Source organism: Myxocyprinus asiaticus, chromosome 5 (assembly GCF_019703515.2).
Source record: "Myxocyprinus asiaticus isolate MX2 ecotype Aquarium Trade chromosome 5, UBuf_Myxa_2, whole genome shotgun sequence".
Taxonomy (NCBI): domain Eukaryota; kingdom Metazoa; phylum Chordata; class Actinopteri; order Cypriniformes; family Catostomidae; genus Myxocyprinus; species Myxocyprinus asiaticus.
In genome coordinates, this window is record NC_059348.1 from 28,360,778 (window position 1) to 28,382,453 (window position 21,676).

Consider the following 21,676-nt stretch of genomic DNA (forward strand, 5'->3'; position numbering starts at 1 on the left):
AATTTTCATCAGAACAGTCAAGTCATTATACTGCTTAATATAAAATAAATCAAGGCTTTGCTTTACTTGAATGCTTTAACTTATTTAAATGATTAACTATTGCAAGTCATGCCAAATGCATTACTGTGTATTAAGCATATGCAATGCAATTGGGCTTTTGTATGTCTATACCAAGTAAATTAAATCTTACAAAGCCATATAGAACAATAAAGTAGCATCATAATTTATTATTTGCAATACAATAAAAGATACAAGAATAGTACAACATTAGCACTAAGAAAGGGAAAGTTCTCTGCTCTCTCAAACGCATCTGATGTTCCACTTCATTATTGCTGATGAAATGGATTGTGTCACAAAAATTATATATTTAACATATACCAAGTGCGTAAGTCTCTGTTGAGTAGAAAACCAGACAGCTTCTAATGGTAGGTTTAACATTTACCATAATCATACCTCACCACAATCAATGCATGTGGTGCATGTGTGCTTTGCTACTCCATCCAAATGAGCCCTAGTAATTTTGGATTTGTGTTACTTCTGTGCAGTGATTACAGTAATTGGAAAAAGACTGTGGCTAGCCTGGTGCAGGACTGCCAAGTCAGGGGAAAAGTGCATTAAAGGCTTTTGTCTTGCATTTGGTCTTTAATTGTATCATAAGTGTTGTTGCTGCATTATCTATCATGCCTTTCCTCTTATTATGAGGCAAGATGAAGCCTACAGATGTTTGTTTTTGTTGTATGGCTTTGGTCAATTTAGAATTAGAAATATCTACTGAAAAGAAGTCACAAGGATGTCAGTTTAACAGGGATAACATTGCAAGGAGTTGTTAGTTACCAAATTATGTACATTTGGTAAAACTAAACAACCAGAACAAGGTAAACAATATACTTTTCGTTCTCAGTCATTTACTGTACAGACATCATTTGCTACATCAAGAAAAATAGCACTGTCATATACTATAGCTTTAAGAATTAATATTGATAAAGATGATCCATTTTCCTTGGTCTTGCTAACACATAGATTGAACTGGACATGGATTACTGTATGCCCTGGGGTGCAGATATCTATAAGAAATTACAGAGAAATGAAACATAGCTAAATGAAACCATGTGTGGTGTGAAAATTATTACAGTTACAACAGTTTCCTGACTATGGGATTACAGGAGGTTCTGAAGGAGCTGCAGCTATGCACTTCTGGTGGCATTTACATGCATGAAGTCATGTCACCCAGTGGTGTAGTAGTGTCTAAAGAGGTGGGCATACTGTAAATTTAAAATGATGTAGAGGACACTGCTAAGAACCATGGTATGGTAACTTGATGTTAAGTATGTATTTAAATTAATAGGTGTCATTAATGTCCCTTTCATTAGGGTCATTGGTAGCTGGTTAGACCATGGGTTCTTGCCAAATTAACCAAGCTCGTCTACCAGCCTTAAGATTTACTTTGGCTAGACTTTGGCTACATCAGCCAATGACCATAAATGACCTGCTTCAACAAGCTAGGAACCACATTGTAAAAAGTGAAAATGTGCAGTTTTTACATTAAGGAACTACCTGATCTGACTCTTAAAAACTTGCTAGATTATTTACACTGAATTTTTTTTGTACCTAAAAATGTGCTTTGTGTGATAAAATTAAATTATTTTTATTAAAGTAAAAAAATGGTATCTAACATCACTGAATCAACCTGACTACATCAGGTTACACCAAAAAACAAAAACAAATTGTAAGGGTTAGATCAGGTAGAAATAGCTTCTTAAAGAGATAGTTCACCCAAATATTTAAATTCTCTCATCATTTACCATGCAAGACGTGTTTGATTTTCTTTCTTCTGCTGAACACAAATAAAGATTTTTAGAAGAACATACAGCTCTGTAGGTCCATACAATACAAGCAAATTGGTACCAAAATTTTGAAGCTCCAAAAAAGCACATAAAGGCAGCATAAAAGTAATCCACAAGACTTCAGTGGTTGAATCTATATATTCAGAAGTGATATGATAGGTGTGGGTGAGAAACATATCAATATTTAAGACCTTTTTACTATAAATGCTCCTCCCTGCCCAGTAGGTGGTGATATGCATAAAGAATGTGAATCACCAAAAACAAAATAAAAAGAATGTGAAAGTTGAGATTGATAGTAAAAAAAATTACTTAAATATTGAGCTGTTTATCAGCCACACTCAGTGGCGAATTCTCAGGGCCAGCAAAGCCTTCTCTGCTGGCCTAACATGTCAAATAAATAAATATTTTACATCCTTTCATTCTCAATCACCTTTTTCACTTTCCACTCTTCATTAATCTACAAACAAATAGAGAAAAATGAAAATGTTATCCAGTCAGAATTTATTCCTTAAATTAAACGTGAATTTTCTTGATAAAAAATATGATCGTGCCTGGTAACGTGCATGTAAAATGGCTAGAAATAGCATTTTAGATTAGCGTAAAGCTGACAATTTACACAAGGTTTATTTCTATTTCTTCTGCTCCAAACTTACTTCAAACTTACTTCTCTGTCTGCTCGTATGAATGTAACACATCATAAGAAAGTGTTTCACTGCTGTTCAGATGCACTTTGGATCGCATCATTTATATGTATAAATGTTTTCCATCTGAAAGGACTAAATATTAAATGAAACAAATTACAATAAAATGCAAAGTAATCTCTTCGATAATCAAAATACTTTTTGAAAGTAACTGTATTCTAATTACCAATGATTTAAACTGTAACTGTAGTGGAATACAGTTACTTATATTTTGTATTTTAAATACGTAATCCCATTACATGTATTTCATTACTCCCCAACCCTGTATATACAGTACTGTGCAAAAGTTTTAGGCACTTGTGAAAAACTTTCAAAATGAGGATTTCTTAAAAAAATAATGACATAAATAGTTTTCATTAATCAATTAACGTCATACAAAGTCCAGTAAACAGAAAAAGAGCTAAATCAATATTTGGCGTGAACACTTTTGCCTTTAAAACAGCACCAATTCTCCTAGGTACACCTGGACACAGTTTTTCTTGGATGTTGGCAGATAGGATGTTCCAAACTTCTTGGAGAATTCACCACAGTTCTTTTATTTATTTAGGATGTCTCAATTACTTCTGTCTCTTCGTGTAATCCCAGACTGACCCGATGTTCAGTGAGGGGCTCTGTGAGGGCCATGCCATCTGTTGTAGGGCTACCTTTTCTTCTATTCTATTTTATTCCAGTTGCAAAAGGAATGTTTGTGAGTATAAAATGTATATTTCCTATTGACACATTAAAGTAGCAGATATAAATAACCATCTCAAGACAAATTTTGCTGTGAAACATCTTATGTGCCTAAGACTTTTGCACAGTACTGTATATAAATAGTATATATATAGAAAGAGATGTGGAAGGCCCAGATGTACAACTAAACAAGAGGATAAGTACATCAGTGTCTCTAGTTTGAGAAATTTACGCCTCACATGTCCTCAGCTGACAGCTTCATTGAATTCTACCTGCTCAACACCAGTTTCATGTAAGGGTGTAGGCCTTATGGGAAGAATTGCAAAGAAAAAGCCACATTTGAAACAGAAAAACAAAAAGAAAAGGATAATTGGAAAAGAGTGTTATGGATCTTAACCCCATTGAGATTTTGTGGGATCAGCTAGACTGTAAGGTGCGTGAGAAGTGCTCATCAAGACAGCCACATCTATGGCAAGTGCTACAGGAAATCTGGGGTGAAATGTCACCGGAGTATCTGGACAAACCTGACAGCTAGAATGCCAAGGATCTGCAAAGCTGTCATTGCTGCACGTGGAGGATTTTTTTGATGAGAACTCTTTGAAGTAGTTTAAGAAGTTCTGAACATTCAAATTGTAATAGTAATTTTTCAAGTTATTAATGTCCTGACTATACATTGTGATCAGTTGAATGCCACTTTGGTGAAAAAAAGTACCAATTTCTTTCCATAAGAGCAAAATCTGTACATTATTCCAAACTTTTGGCTGCCAGTATGTATTTAACATCAAGTTACCACACCATGGTTGTTAGCAGTGTACTCTATACCATGCCAGCAAGAAACTTACCCTGATATGCATTTTGTAAGTTTATGTGGGACTATGATTACAACAGGATTTTTTTTTTTTTTTATGAGAAAAAAAACATTCTAACACATTTTACATATGTACTGTATATAAATGTAAATGAATTTAGAGAACGGGTGCATGGGGTTGTTGGGTCTTTCATAAATTCACAGTATGCCCACCTCTTCAGACACTACTACTCTGAACAGCTTGTTGAAATAACAGGAGGCTAATTTCCCCATATGAGGCATCTTTTATACACTGGCCTGTACCAGACACTCAGATTGTTTTACTCAAAATGACATCATCTCTCATCGTATTCCTCTGGGCTGAAGTTGCACTGTTGGCCTCAGTCACGACAGAAACATCTCTTCTATTCGCCAACTGTGATTTACTGCTGCTACATCTGAGAGGAGAAAGGAGAGGTGAAGTCAGAGCAAGTCCTTAAATGTCAAAAGACTCCTTTGTCCAGGCCTTTAAAGTGCAAATCCGTAACAGAGTGACTTTAATGAGTTTTTGAGATTGAAATGCTTTGACACCCCTATCACCAGCTTTGACCAAGCTCTCTAGTCCCAAGAGGAATCAAATTTAGGATCTAAGCTCCATGCAAATGACTATTCCTATATTCCTCACCATCGTTTAATGTGGATTTTGTTTTAGGAGCAGGAATTGGATCGCTTTGTAACACAATGCATTTAACTGGAGACAGCATGGTCTTGATATCTAGACAGGCAGTTGTTTGTTCACTGTACATGTAGTGCAAACAGCTAGTTTCCATAGCACCAGGGCACAATGGATTCTGGTACTAATGTGGGAAGTTAAGGGATCGTGACTATTTAACTAAAAATGGGTAAGATATAATTAAATGAATTCTGAAAATTAATTGCAAATCTTAAAATGCTCCATTTGGCCATAGACATCTTGTTAAGGATGTACAAAATGTACCTGCACTGTAAAAAGTGGCAACCTAATATTATTACCTTTTGGACATATTTCTACTACCATATGGTATGGATATACAATATTTCTACTTAAAAGAATAAATAAATTGGTGTTGGTGTAACATAGTTATTCAGGTTGAACTGGTCATGTTAAATACTATTTTTGAGTTGAAAACCAAAAATTTAGATGTTAACACATGAAGCAAATTTGTTTTATTTATTTATCTGACAAAGTTTTTTAATGTGTGCAATCTTCATATAGTAGCTTTTATTACAAAATTGTATATACATACATACATACATATATATATATATATATATATATATATATATATATATATATATATATATATATATATATGTATATGTATGTATGTATATAAAGGAAATAACATGTATACTCTGTAAAAAAAATTTTGTCACACAACTTGTGCTTCATGTGGTAACATCTAAATTAACTGGTTTTATACAAGTCAAAAATATTATTTTATATGACTGAATCAACCTGACTTTATTAGGTTACACCACTGAAAGTCATTTTCAAGGATTAGATCAAGTAGAAATAATTCTTCCAGGTAAAAACAACTGCACGTAACAAGTTTTTACTGTGTTGTTTGTTCCTTAATATCGGATGAACCTGAATTAAAGTCCCTCTGCCTCTACACTTTCAATCTCAGAGGTTCAGCTCAGAGAAATTTGAGCATGACTCTGTCTTGCAAAATATGAAGACATACCTATAGAAATAACCCTCAGGCATCACAACCAAGCCACGGTAACTTGCACCTGTCTTTGAATTCTTATATCATGACTAACTAGTACAAGCAGGCCCTTGATATTTGCATGCACATGAAGTGCTGGTATATCCCAATTCTTAACAAAAAGCCTTAAACAAGGATAGAGATCACTTAAGACGCTAAAGTGTTCATTTTTCCCTTAAATATCTTTTTGTATGCTTTTTGTGTCTCAAACTTTCATTTGTTTACAATGTAATCAGCAGTGGCATCACAGTAAAATGTAAGGTTTTGGGTCTAGCGAAAGTTAAACAAATTATTTTCATAAATGTCATTGTTGGGTTTGTTATTGTTTTCTAACTTAGGTTTCATAATTCAGTTGAAAAGGTTTCTCTCAGAAAAGTTTCCTTCTTTTATGTTATGCCAAGGACACATCAGATTCAAGGGCAATGGAAGCACTATTGTGCACATCTGCTTTCGTTTTACCAAAGAAGGTGCTCCGCTGTCCCAGCTGAGATTGACAACTGCATCTACACGAGAAGAGTTACAGCTTGCAGCTGTTGTCAAAATGTCTCACATGCACACATACATTTTATTGAAAATGAAAAATATTATTTAACATCTCTGAATCAACCTTAACTAGTTTACACCCTCCCAAAAAAAATAAAAAAAAAAAAAGGTTAGAAAAAGTAGAAATTGCAAGTGTATGTACGTGAGGTAGGTTGTTTAAAACAGTGGTTTCAACTGGTTTTGCTGAAGGGCCAAGATTTTACACTGGACATCAGTTGAATGAAATTTCTCCACTTGGCAACATATATCTTCTAAAGTGATATGATAAATGTGGGTGAGAAACAGATAAACATTAAGTCCTTTTTTACTATAAATTCTCTTTCCTGTCCAGTAGGTGTCGATTTGAACGAAGAATGCGAATTGCCAAAAATAAAAGTGAATGTGATTGATAGTAAAAAAGGACTTTTTTTCTCACCCACATCTATAATATCACTTCTGAAGACGTTGATTTAACCACTTGAGTCTTATGGATTACTTATGCTGCCTTTATGTGCTTTTGGAGCTTAATGTTTTTGGTACCCATTCACTTGCATTGTGAGGACCAACAGAGCTGAAATATTCTTCTAAAAATCTTTGTTTGTGTTCAGCAGAAGAAAGAAAGTAATACACATCTGGTATGGTATGAGGGTGAGTAATGATCAGAGAATTTTAATTTTTTGGGTGAACTATCCCTTTAACATTACAGTTTTTGAGTATGAAGACATGTCACACAAGCTGTCCATGCTGGTATTTCCATATTTGGCTAGATTCTATCAAGTGACAGATGAATTTGAGCCAAAATAGCTTAGAGTTTGATTAGGCACTTGGCCTTTGACAACAAAATAGGAAGTGTTTTCTCCTAACTTTTAAAGCCAGTGGGCATTCAAAGGATGCCAGGGGGCGCTGAGAGCAAATTAGTAGAGAAGGAGCGTTAGGTTACAAATGGGGGCGTTTATCAGTCATGTTAATCAAATCTATTGTCAAGTTCTGTTTGCATTAAAATGTTTATCTAGACTCCATTATATGGGTTGATATGCATTTGTGAAGAAGGCTCATCAGCGCCTCTTCTTCCTGAGACGGCTGAGGAAGTTTGGAATGAACCGCCACATCCTCACACAGTTCTACACCTGCACTGTAGAGAGCATCCTGACTGGCTGCATCTCCGCCTGGTACGGCAATAGCACCGCCCACAACCGCAAAGCACTGCAAAGGGTGGCACGAACTGCCAGACACATCATCGGAGGTGAGCTTCCCTCCCTCCAGGAAATATATACAAGGCGGTGTGTGAAAAAAGCTCGGAGGATCATCAGAGACTCCAGCCACCCGAGCCATGGGCTGTTCTCACTGCTACCATCAGGCAGGCGGTATCGCAGCATCAGGACCCGCACCAGCCGACTCCATGACAGCTTCTTCCCCCAAGCAATCAGACTTTTGTACTCTTGATCTCCCATGATCAAAATACATCAGCACTGCACTTTATTACCCTTACTCTTATATCTCACACCGGACTGTCATAAATTATATTATTATTATATTATATTCTCTCTTAACATCTGACTATCAACCGACAGCCTGAATGTCAATACAGTACAATACTGTACATTCTATATATACTATATATACTTTTTTATATATTTTTATTTTTTATTTTTATTGAATAATGTGTATCTATATAGTGCGTATTGTATACTGTACAGTGTACGTTATTATTTGTATATTGTTGAGTGTAATTATGTGTATATCAGATGTTTAAATTGTGCTGTGTTAATTTGATGTTATTGTAAATTGGTACTGTCTCATCACTGTCACGACTGCTATGTTGATCGGGACTGCACCCAAGAATTTCACACACCATTGCACTTGTGTATATGGCTGTGTGACAATAAAGTGATTTGATTTGATTTGATTGATTTGATTTGTACTGCGGTTCATCGGATTCTGAAGTCTAGCGATGAATCTGAAGTATCTGGTTTAGCAGTGTCAAATAGACAGGCGAAGTCACAACTTCCGCTAATGCACCTGTATGGCTCTGGAGGTGGATACAGCTCAGTGGACAGAGCAGCACGAGCGCAAAGCAGGTGCGGTCTCAAGCTCTTAAACACGCACCTCTGATCATTGCAGCGTTGCGAGAACCAATGAGAAGCACGGCGTGACACACGGAAACCGTCTGCATTTGGCACAGAATTCTACATGACCACCCTTGAGCTTACAGTAGTAACACTAACTGTACTTTAGGCTGAAATATATTCATAATACAGTACATATTATCATATCACCACTTCAGCTCTATTAAATTTGTCATAGGCTACATTAGGGGAGTGAGGAAATATAACACATATTGTTACAACTTTTAAATGTTTGTATTTTGCGTTTTTACATGTTTAGAGTAAGCCTACTGTTTGTAATTACAAAAATGCCATAATGTATTTTAAAGAAATCATGCTGCAAGAAGATTCATGCTTCCATGTGCTTACTATGGTCTTGTAACAAATACCACTGCTAAAACTATAAAAATAAATAAATACATACATTTAAATTTTCATAAGGGCAAATGCAAAATACACTATTTTTGTAGATGAAATGGAAATGCATAAATCCTAAAAAATAAATAAAAATAAAAATAAATAAAAATAAAAATAGGCTAAAATATTTTTGTTTGAGAGTAAGAAATTATAACTGATTTTGTTTGCCTTCAGAAATTCCAAGAGATTACTCATTTGAATCAATAAGTACCTGATGAAAGGAGCTCCAACTCAGTCACACTGTTAATTTCGAATAATTTAGGTGTTCAATTTTAATTTTTTACAGATGTAATAGATAACCTTACTGTTGTTGATACCAACATCCAAATCAAAATCAATGCTGTAATGTAGAATGAGCATTTCAGAGGGACAAAACATGCAATATTATTGGTCTTTTTGCTTATTTTTGAAATATAATAACAATAGCACTTTTATTATTAGTTTGTCTTCACATTTTCATTTTATAGGCCCCAGATATAGCCTTCCATCTGCTTAAATTTAAGAAATGCAAGGTTTGGTCTCACATTCATGACACGTAAGCCTGCTGAATTTATTAACAAAACTTTATGCAATGCAGTCGAAGTTGCATTGAGGAAATGAAGCAAATAATGCAAATATTGAGTTGTGTTTTATGTTGTTGTTTTTTTGTTTTTTTTTTGGGGTAAAGGAATGAAGTCGGGGGTGTTCATCAATAAAAGGTTGAGAATCACTGTTTTAAAGTCTGTAAAGACTATTTATTTTGATATCCTAAATATGCATATGCACAATTATATATTTGGTCACAGTTTATTATTTGCATTTAGCATTAGTCATTTCATTGACCCAATCAGAACAGACCTGTGACCCATTTTATGGATTGAGACCCATCAGCAGATGACAACTGGTTTAGAACATCTCTGCCAAACCCCTTTTCTGAGAGGAAAGTTTAGATGAAGTCAGGGAGGGTTAAGTGATGGGAGATGGGGAGTGTGTTTATGGTACACATACTGCCCTCCCTCACTCTTGGGCCTGTGCCAGGCTGTGCCACATTTGGAGGAGCTGCACACAAAGGATTATTTCATGGAAGTGAAGGTACACTTGTACACTCATCCAGATCAGATTCCTGCAAATTCCACACTGACACTCCCCTCGGCAAGTTGCCCTTATTCTGCTCCAGATCTCAACATAATCAAAGGACTGAAGGAAGAAGATACAGTGTAAAACAGAGATCTTTTCTTCAAAGGGGTTTTTGATGTTTTCTTGTAAAGCATTACATATCGATGAAATGCTTCAGCAAAATAAGAACTGAATGGCGAAGAATGAGCATGTCTGAAATTTCACAATCTGCTCACATTAACTGATATGCATTAGAACTGTGCAACTGCTATCGCTTTTAGAAATAAACATCTTAACAATCGTGTTGTACATAAATGAATGGCTGTCCCAGCTTCTGACAGGCAAGACATTGTGCTCAGAGCAGTTTTCTCTCCATAGCAAGATCTGAGTGATAGGGGGAGAGAGAAATGTGTGCTGTTAGAGGAAGAGGACAGTGATAGTTGAGGGTTGGTAATGATAGTATCGACTGATACAAATCAGTGGGGGAATCTCAGTTGTTAGAGAAATGGGCCACCAACTTGGAGTGGGATGGTTGCTTCAAAAGTACTCTGTAGTCTTACATAGTTAGATCTGACTAAACGGCAAAAGGTTTGGTTCATATTGCAAGCTTTTTATGGCCAAGTAACGTCTGGTTAGACAGGAAGAGACTGTATGTACTTGTAAAGCGACCAACCATAGCTCATTTTGCTTTTATATGCCATATAGGAGCAGATTTATCTGAAATTAAATGTTTGTTTGTTTTTTTTATTTTTTATTTTTATAATGGTGTGGCAGTCTCTGTGAGCAGTAATACAGAAAACACTGGAAAAAATGTGTATAGACTCTGTGATTAGAAAATCTGCCAAAAGTAAAAATATACAGTTTTGTTTGTGGACATCTAGTTCACTTGCCACTAAGTGCATTAAACGAAACTCTGAATATCTTTCAAAGATTTGATACTACTAACCTGGTAAACTTGGGCAAATCTAGTGATTATTTAATTCCAAAAAGTGCTCAAAATATCAGCCCAGTACCTTGTAAAAACAATGTTGCTTCTAGGTGGACTGTTAAAAATGTCAACTATGTAAACAATTGTGTAAATCTTGCTTTTATGTTTTAAATTGCGTACTTCTGCACTATTCTATGCCATTTTGTAGTGTAAGTAGTGTGTTCACACTGAAAAAGAAAATGAAAATAAGAGTACTACAAGTACCCAGATGATGTACTTCTTCAATCAAAAAAATAGTGTGTGGATAGTTGGACATTTCATGCAACTCAGTGGTCACAGCTTTGCCCTACGTAGCGGAAGGCATGGGGCTGCCTTGCAAATGTGAGCTGAATGCTGTGTAAATAGGTACATTATATGAGATATAAGTTTTGGCTAAAATGCTAAAGCTAGCGGCAACTCATCACACACGTTTGAAACGTCACTTTTCAGCTGAAAAATGGTGAATGCTTTCGTGTAGTAAAAAACGTTTTTCTCATTTTTAACTGTACAACTTGCCATAGCAATCTCAAGGCACAATCATGATTTCAAGCTCAATCACACTTCCTAGTACTTGATGCATGGACTTAGTGTTTGATGGCACTAGGAAGTGTAATCGAGCTTGAAATCATGATCGCCAAGGAGACCGCTGTCAAGATTTATTGTGAAAAGAAGAACATTTTGGTCTGTTCTCACCCAAAACCAACTAGATCGCTTCAGATAACGTTGATTAACTCACTGGAGTCGTATGGATTACTTTAATGCTGCCTTTATGTGCTTTTTGGACCTTCAAAGCCCTGGCCACCATTCACTTGCATTGTTTGGACCTACAGAGCTGAGATATTCTTCTAAAAACCTTTGTTTGCGTTCTGCAGAAGAAAGAAAGTCATACACATCTGGGATGGCATGAGGGCGAGTAAACGATGACAGAATTTTCATGTTTGGGTGAACTAACCCTTTAAGACACGTTATTTCCAATTTGCCCACGACATCATAGCAGTTGTACTAGCTCTTGCTTTGAAACTCCTGTGAGAAATGCATGACAATAATTCCATTGTAGCAAACAGCAAATAAAAGCTGTACTCTTCTGGAAGGGAGAGGAGGGAAGGTAAGGGGAGGGAGATGGTAAGTGAAGAGTGTGTTGCGTTTCCTAGGCAGATTGGTGGCGCTGGTGGTGGCTGAGTGCTGAACAGGCAGGCTGAACAGTATTTATGCTGGAGCAGGGAGCAGCCTGGCCCTGAGCCTTGCACACATCACTGCAGACATTCATCAGCAACCGAGAAAACCTCACACCCATTCTTCATTTGGCAACCTCTTGCATTTCTAGATCTCAGCATCTCTCTCTCTGTGTCTCTCTTTCACTATCTCCATCAAATTTTCCCATGTATTATTTTATTCCCTTTTATTGCTTTCATTGTGAGGACCTACAGAGCTGAAATATTCCTCTAAAGATGTTAATTTGTGTTCTGCAAAAGAGAGAAGGGTGGCCAGGAGGGTGAGTATGAGAGAATTTTCATTTTTGGGTGAACTATCCCTTTAAGGGGCTGTTCACAAATGATACATTAGGCATCTTTGGCAGTTGATTTTGCAGTGATTTTGCAGTGTCTCATGTCATGAGTGCCACATAGGATGCTGTTTCAAGTTAAAAATAGCTCAACATTTGACATGTAGCCGACAGCGCATCAATGTCAATTTTAAAACAATGGACCAATTAGATGAATCTTGGGGTGGGATAAGCATACCCTGCTGAAAAGACCAGTTTAAACCAGCGTGCATTTCCATGGTGTTCCAGGCTGGTTTATGCTGGTTTGGTGCTGGTCTAGATGGTGGACCAGCATTGCCATGTTGTTTACCAGCAAAAAAAAAAAAAAAAGGTCATCCAGCATGGTCTTTCTGGTAAAGGTGGGTGACCAAGGAAGTCTTGCTGGTTACGCTGGTTAAGAAGCCTGGTGGGGTCAGTACACCAGTGTGCCGTGTGTTTCATTCCATCATGCTCTGTACAGCTGTTTTTTGTGTGCCGTGTGTCTCTCCCCTTTTTTCCCCAATTTGAAATGCTCAATTCCCAATGCGCTCTAAGTCCTCGTGGTGGTGTAGTGACTCGCATCAATCTGGGTGGCGGAGGACGAATCTCAGTTACCTTAGTGTCTGAGACCGTCAATCCGTGCATCTTATCACGTGGCTTGTTGAGCGCGTTACCACGGAGACGTAGCACATGTGGAGGCTTCACGCTATTCTCTGCGGCATCCACGCACAACTCATCACACGCCCCACTGAGAGCGAGAACCACATTGTAGCGATCAAGAGGAGGTTACCCCATGTGAGTCTACCCTCCCTAGCAACCGGGCCAATTTGGTTGCTTAGGAGACCTGGCTGGAGTCACTCAACATGCCCTGGATTTGAACTCACGACTCCAGGGGTGGTAGTCAGTGTCAATGCTCGCTGAGCTACCCAGGCCCCCTGTCCAGCTGTTTTTAACACCAGAATGCATCCTATGTGAACAGCCCATAATAAATTTTGTATGTTTTTTGAAATTCTTGCCTCTCCCTATTTATTCTAGTATAAGTCTGTCCACACTGTATTGAGAGTCTCATGGGATTTTATCTAGTTAGCATTTTAATTAATGGCTCATATAAATAAAAGGAGTTGCGATTCTTCAGCAGTAAATGATCCCTTTGAGGTTTGTTGGCTGCTCTATTTTGGCTGAAGTATTGTCCAAGTTGCCAGCCCTCCTCTGTGAAGCAATAACAGATTTATGTGCCCCTGCACCACATATGTCTGTTTCTTTCATACCAGAGGTTGGGAGATTATTTTGAATGTCAATTTTTTATTAATGACATTCAAAACCAGACTGTGGTAATGCAAGAGCGAGCTACTGAAATTAAAAAACTGGTGCTTTAGCAGCTTTGCTCAACACAAATTGTCACATGGGAAATAAAATCTGTACGTGTCTGAGTCTCTGGTTTGTCTACTGGGGCTCAAGAATTGTGGCTGTGGCTTTGAGGGCCACCAAGGATCTGGATCAAGAGCCTTTGATTAGGATTGAAGCTCTGGACACAGCAACTGGAAATACAGGCCGCTGTCATCCTGCAGACAACTGAAGCAGACACTTAATAAGTTATTCTGTGTCAAGCAGGGTTGAGTCACTGTTATTCTTGGCCCACACAGAATGAGGTGTACCTTGGACTTTTTATAAATTGAGAGAGATGATCTCAATCGCAGGGTTTATTGAACAGATGAAGTGAGTCAGCAATGTAAACAACAGGTGAGACAATCCAGAAACAGTAGCGAAGGTAACAGATAGTGAGTATGATCCAGACAGAGTTATGTAGCGATGTACAGATGATAGGTAAACTCACAACAGTCCTTTGATCTTTGCAGGGAACATAAACAAACACAAGAGAGTCCAAACACAGGGGAGATAACGTGGGAATACACAACACCAAACTCTGTAGAGGAGAACACTAAACACAGTAGGTATAAATGGGTAAGTATCGACAAACTAGGGAGTCTGTGGTCACAAGTAGAACATAGACGAGAACAGACAATGATTGTGAGTGAGAGCAGGGTTTAAATGCAGTCCTTGATTAGACTGCTGATGATGTGCAGGGGCGTGTAATTAGAACTCAAGGGAAAGTGAGCGCAGTGTCGGCAGTGAGGGAGAGAGAGCCCGGTGGATCCGTGACAGTACCCCCCACTTCAGGGACAGCTCCAGAGGGCCTGAGGGCCAGTCAGGGCCGACCTCGTCCACGTGGATCTGGGCGAGTGGGATTTTCCGCGTGAACGGTGGTAAGCAAGGTCGGATCCAGGATGTCATCTTGTGTAACCCAGGACCTCTCCTCAGGACCATAACCGTCCCAGTCTACTGGGTACTCGAGATGTGCTCTCCAACGTTGGGAATCTAGGATGGCTCGAACCTCGTAAACCGAACCATCCTCCAGGAGTACTGACTGAGGATGTTCCTCAGTCTCACTGGGCTCTGGGGAAGGAGGAGACAGAGAAGGATAGTGAGATTTGAGGAGAGAAACATGGAACATGGGATTAATTCGGTAATGTGAGGGTAGTTGTAATCAGTATGTGACTGCATTTACTAGTATTGTGAATGGACCAATGTATCTGGGACTTAACTTGCGACAAGGAAGCCGGAGCTTGATGTACCAAGTGGAGAGCCAGACCTTCTGTCCAGGATGGTAAGTAGGAGTCTCTGACCTTCTAGCGTCAGCCTGGCTCTTCTGGAGCTGAACTGCCTGTTGGAAGTGGACATGAGCTGAGTCCCAGACCCTCTCACTCTCCTCGAACCAGTGGCTCACACCTGGAACATCTGAAGGATCTCCAGACCAGGGAAACAGAGGAGGTTGAAAACCGATCATGCACTGGAACGGGGTGAGTCCGGTGGCTGGTTGACGGAGAGAGTTCTGTGCATACTCGGCCCAGGGTAGGAAACAGTTCCAGCTGTTCTGGTGGTTGTGGCAGTAGGTCCGCAGGAAGCGGCCAATCTCTTGAATCTTCCGCTCCGTCTGCCCGTTAGACTGTGGATGATTACCAGAGGTTAAACTTACTGATACCCCCAGGAGGGAGAAGAAGGACCTCCATACCCGTGAGATGAACTGGGGACCGCGTTCAGACACTATGTCTTTCGGGAGGCCATAGTTCCAAAAGACATGATGGAATAATACTTCCGCAGTCTCCAGCGCCATGGGGAGGCCCTTCAATGGAACCAGATGACAAGCTACAGAGAATCTGTCAACAGCAACTAATACACAGGTCAGTTATAAAATCCACCCCTAGGTGTGACATTTTTAATCTAAAATTATTGGCTGTTTTGTTGAACTGAATTAAGGATTGAAGTCAGGGTGTTCATAATATGCATTTTGATGAAGTTATGCGGAGTTTTTGAATTCATTTTGTTATTTGAACGTGCTAACATTAACATTTTTATTATTTCCGATTTGACATAAGGAGATATAGAGGGAGACGAAACAGACCTTATAAATCATTTAAAAGTGAGGTATGTTTGGATTTTTTTTTGAGTTGGTATATGTTTTAAAAGAGATTCTGTTCATTTAAAGCATCTTGATGGAAGATTGACACTTGTATTTTAGTATTGTTTTGTTTTTTCCTCATTAAAGGTGTTTTCTCTTAAAATATTGTGTTTTTTAATGTCACATATGCTGGAGGATTTTGATATGAAAATAAGCAGATCTTGAAAAAAAATTTTGGTATTTATTTCACTGGTGCATGTCTATTAAATGACTTGTTGATGCATCATTATTTCATGACTTTACTTGGTTGGGCACATCATTATTAACTCATTATTAACTACCCATGAACTATAATCAACAGATGACTTGTTAATCTATCATCATGTCATGACTTTACTTGGTGGGGCACATCATTATTAACTACCCATTAACTATAATCAACAGATGACTTGTTAATGCAGCATCATGTCATGACTTTACTTGGTGAGGCACATCATTAACTCATTGTTAACTACTCATGAACTATCATCAACTGATGACTTGTTAATGCAGCATCATGTCATGACTTTACTTGGTGGGGCACATCATGATAAAGTTAATATCAGCTATGTATGTACTACATTAGAATTCATCCCAGTTAAATCACATATTGTTTAGCATCGTCTGGTTTGTTTGTCATGAGGTAAAAGCTGAGATGCAGACATGGCCTGCATTTGGATGACAAGTGAACTGAGTGGTAGGGCCCACAGTGGTAGGGTGAATATGAAGGGATAGGAATGGAGAATCACTCAGAGCGGGTTGAGATCAATTATTATTATTAATAATAATAATAATTATCGGTGGCAATCATTAAAGGAAAAGTTCACCCAAAACTGAAACTTATCATTTACTCACCCTCATGCAATTCCATATGTGTATGACTCTCTTTTCTTCTGCAGAACACAAACAAATATTTTTAGAAGAATATCTCAGCTCTTTAGGTCCATTAAATGGTGAATGGTGACCAAAACTTTGAAGCTACAAAAGTACATAAATGCAGCAGAAAATAAATCCATTCAATTCCAGTGGTTTAATCCATGTATTCTAAAGTTGTCCAATCGCTTTTCCGTAAAATCACACCAAAATATAGCTCCTTTTTCACAATAAATTTCCTTGGCCATCATGATTTAATTCTCGATGGGACTTTCTTGCACCATCTAACACTCTGCGCATGCGTCAAGCAATAGAAAGTGTAACCAAGCTTGAAATCATGGTTGTGCCTAGAGACTGCAATGGCAAGATGTACAGTGAAAATTTTTTAACATTTTGGTTTATTCTCACCCAAAACCGATTGCATCACTTCAGAAGACATGTATTAATTAAAGCACTGTCATACAGATTACTTTTATGCTGTATTATGTGCTTTTTGGAACTTAAAATATTTGGTCCCCATTTACTTTCATCATGCATTGTATGGGCCTACAGAGCTGAGATATTCTTCTAAAAATCTTAATTTGTGTTCTGCAGATGAAATAAAGTCATACATATCTGGAATGGCATGAGGGTGATTTAATTATGGGAGAACTAATCCTTTATGTTCAACATTTAATAAGGATGATCCAAGTAAATGATGCAGAATAATCCTGCTTCATCCAGTGATGTTTGTGGTGAAACGAAATACATACAAAAAACATAATAATTTTTTATTATGTCCATATTGTATTATGCACATTTAATTCAAGGTTGAAGTACTTCACATTATTTCTTATAAAGCCTGTTTGATTTAGTGCATTAACAATCAAACATGTACTAACTTGAAATTAAAGTGACCGTTATTAATGCATGAATTCATATGACTCATGTTGTAGTTAATGTTAGCTCTTCATTAGATCCTGATTAGTCCATTCCATTCCATCCATCCATCCATCCATCCATCTATCTATCGGTAACACTTTATAATAACAGTACATGAATAATCATGAATTAATATCTGTCTGTCTGTTTGTCTGTCTGTCTGTCAATATTTTATTTTTTCATTACTCTGTCCTGTTTCAGCTTGAGATAGGTAAGAAGGGGGTGTGTTGTTGCAAACCTACAGTACTATGTACTGTACATGCTAATGAAGTTTAAAGTGGGGTGCCTTTTAGCACATCCCATTAGACAAGATGCCTGTATCACCTGGTAGAGACACCTAAGGAAACGACAATCAAGGATGTTTAGTGAGTTCATTCATTCAAAATTCATTCATTATTAGTATTCATGGCTGTGGGTTAAGCATAGGGTGAATGCCACAAGTAATGCTTTCATTCTGAGTGTGAAGTTTGTTCTGGCTCTGGGTTGTAAACACTAATTATAACATGTTCTCCGACAACTATAAACCTAGTCCGAACAAGCAGCAGTTTTTGTTGGCTCTTCTTCGTCATGCCATTCCACTGCACCAGCTCTGCTTATCTTCCTTGGTTGTTTTACATTCATTATTTACACTTGATAGAGTGGAACAACCATAACAACTTCCTTAATTGTGCTTCTCTGAAGCATAGATAAAAAATAAATAAATTAAATAAAAAACACCCTTGACTGCCTTCTAGTTAGCAGAGGAGCTCTGTTTTGCAGCATTATAGGACTACGAGGGTAAGAGTGTATTCAGAAATCTGTGCTCATTATAGTAAAAGGCCATAAGAAAACAGATCATATATATTAGCCAGTTCCAGAGTAATTCTGGATGTGGATCCCAGCACATTTCACTCGTACAGCTCAGAGGCAAAGCAGTGGGGTCATCTTTAATGGCTGAGGTCCAGCTCTCTGATGTGAAGGCCATCATGCCTCAGTGGTAACCCCTGACATGGAAATACAATGGTGACTGTGTTTGCTTGCCAGTGGGCAACAGCAGCCCAGTGGCCTGACTCTGACCATCTCCCTTAGAGAACAATGAAGAACAGGCAGCACACCAGATTCTTGACATTTAGTCCTCTTCCTGAGTGAAAGAGCTCTTTACTGCATTTCCGTCTGAGCAGCTGACTTATCTGTCATTCTCCAATTACTTTCCCACCGGTCCCTCTGGGATTTAATTGAATCCTGATGGTGGCTTTGCTCCTCTCTGTGATTCGGCCAATTCTGAAACTCCTCTCCCCTAGTTGACGTTCCATCCCAGCTGTAGGGTGCAGACACAGAGTACAGACAGCTGTAACTAAAGAGGAGGGACCCGGATAATTAAGCGAGCAGATCTGGAACAGCAAAAGAGTCTCAGAAAACAAACCCAGTCAATGGGAGATTAGCATACATTCTTATAAGAGACAAATCACGTCCAGATCCTGTTTTACAGTAAGTCTGTTTTACAACCCTATCAAAGTTCATTGGTTAATTACATTTATTTATTTATTTTTTCTCCCCAATTCCCAATGCGCACTAGGTCCTTAGTGACTCGCCTCAATCCAGGTGGCAGAGGAGGAATCTCAGTTGCCTCCGTGTCTGAGACAGTCAATCTGCACATCTTATCATGTGGCTTGTTGAGCGCATGGTAAGTTGTGTGTGGATGCCACGGAGAATAGCGTGAAGCCTCCACACGAGCTATGTCTCCGCGGCATCCACGCACAACTCACCACGCGCCCCACCGAGAGCGAGAACCACACTATATCGACCACGAGGAGGTTACCCCATGTGACTTTACCCTCCCTAGCAACCAGGCCAATTTGGTTATTTAGGAGACCTGGCTGGAGTCACTCAGCACTGGATTCAAACTCGCAACTCCAGGGGTGGTAGTCAGCGTCTTAACTCGCTGAGCTACCCAGGCCACGGTTAATTAAATTTGATTAATTAAAGTTAACTATTGCCTTTTCTGTAGAACTTGGTGCTGCGGTTGAATAAAATACAGAATGTAGCTCAACTGGTAGAGTGTGGCGCTAGCCACATGAAGGTCATGGGTTAAATTCTCAGGGAATGCATTTGTGCTGATAAAATATATATGCTTAAATGCACTGTAAGTTACTTTGGATCTGCCAAATGCCAAGTGTCTGCCAAATGTGGGACTGTGGTGATACATTTAAGCAATGGAAATCAGAACATTCCATAAATGAGAGACAATTATTTGTCTTGTCAGCCATTTGTCTTTTTTGATTTAACATCACATTACAATTATCTACAAGTGTCCACTCATGTTGTTTTGATTACAGCAAAATGACCTATTAGTGTCATTCATCTGGAGCTCTCAGAACCAAAAGGCCCCAGGAATCTCCGGTCCACTACAGCAAATGTTGATTTTGGGTGAGGGGCTGACCTTGTGGCTCTACTTAGTGCTTTCATACTGTGAAGAACCCTTTCCAATGAGCTCAGTCTTTCTTTAAACTTTCTACTGTTATTTCATTTGCTCACCATATGGATTCAGTGGTAACCTGTAACCACATTTTGTAAGGTTATATTACAAAAACTTTAACTGATTTGGTCCAGAGATAAACACCATGTTTTCTTTGTGTAGATTTCGTTATTATTACTTAAAGTCTGTCTCATGGTACATTTTCTGAATACATAATGCAATATATCAAACCTAGATAAACTTTTAACTTTTGGCACAGTGTATGCAAGCAATTTTTGGCACAGTGTATGCAAGCACAGTGTATGCAAGCAAATCCAGAAATGTACATTGGACTTGACATTCAGTTCTTAAATGGTTATAAACATCATATCTTATCTCGTGTTATAAACGTCGTATCTGATCATTGTATCTGACCACATCTCAAAAACAGCCAGATCATGTAGATTTTCTCTCTACAACATCAGGAAGATAAGACCCTTTCTCTCTAAACATGCCACACAACTCCTTGTTCATTCTCTTGTCATATCTAGACTGGATTACTGTTATGTTCTTTTAGCCGGCCTTCCTGCATGCGCAGTTAGGCCTCTGCAAATTATCCAGAATGCAGCAGCATGTCTGGTTTTCAACGAACCCAAGAGAGTGCAAATTACACCCCTCCTTGTCTCTCTACACTGGCTGCCGGTTGCTACATGTATTAAGTTCAAGGCCCTGATACTGGCATACAGAACAGTCACTGGGTCTGCTTCAGCTTACCAAAAATCAGTCCTGCAAAGCTACATTCCCACCAGAAGTCTGCATTCCGCAAATAAGCGGTGTTGTTATACAAACACAAAGAGGCACCAAATCACTTTCCCGGAGATTCGACTTCACTGTACCTCAGTGGTGGAATGACCATCTGAACTCCATCTGAGGAGCAGGCTCCCTCTCTGTCTTCAAAAAATGGCTAAAGACACATCTGTTTCGTGAGCACTTCACTATACACTCATTATAATAATAAAATAATTACAAAAAAATTTTGCACTCTAATCTCTGTCTTGAATAGCACTTTTCTGATGCATCTGAAACAATGTGTTGCAGCACTTTTCGTGTTACTGCCTCCCTAAGATGGATCTTTTATTTTCTAAGTCACTTTGGATAAAAACGTCTGCTAAAAGAACAAATGTAAATCTGTGGTATGATACATTTTAAATATTGCAGAAAACCTAATATATTTTTTTGTTTGGGGATCAAGAAAGAGAGTATACCTTTAAAGATTTCATAAAGAAAAGAGTTAAGCAAATAGAGATAAGAATCCAGATATTATGTTGCAGAAATGTTTATAGTGAGCGAGATGGTTCATGTTTGAAATTGGTGTCCTCAGGAACAGACTGTGCAAAGCAGTCCATTTGAGAGACAGACATACAGTGCTGTTTAACAAGCTGTGAAATATCTGCCATGCAACAGTAATTTTATACAGTATGTTCTTGGCAGAAGACTGATCTAGTCCTGTATTTAAAATCCCCAACAGTTGATGAACAATAACAACTTTAAATTGAAAAGGTAAAATGTAAC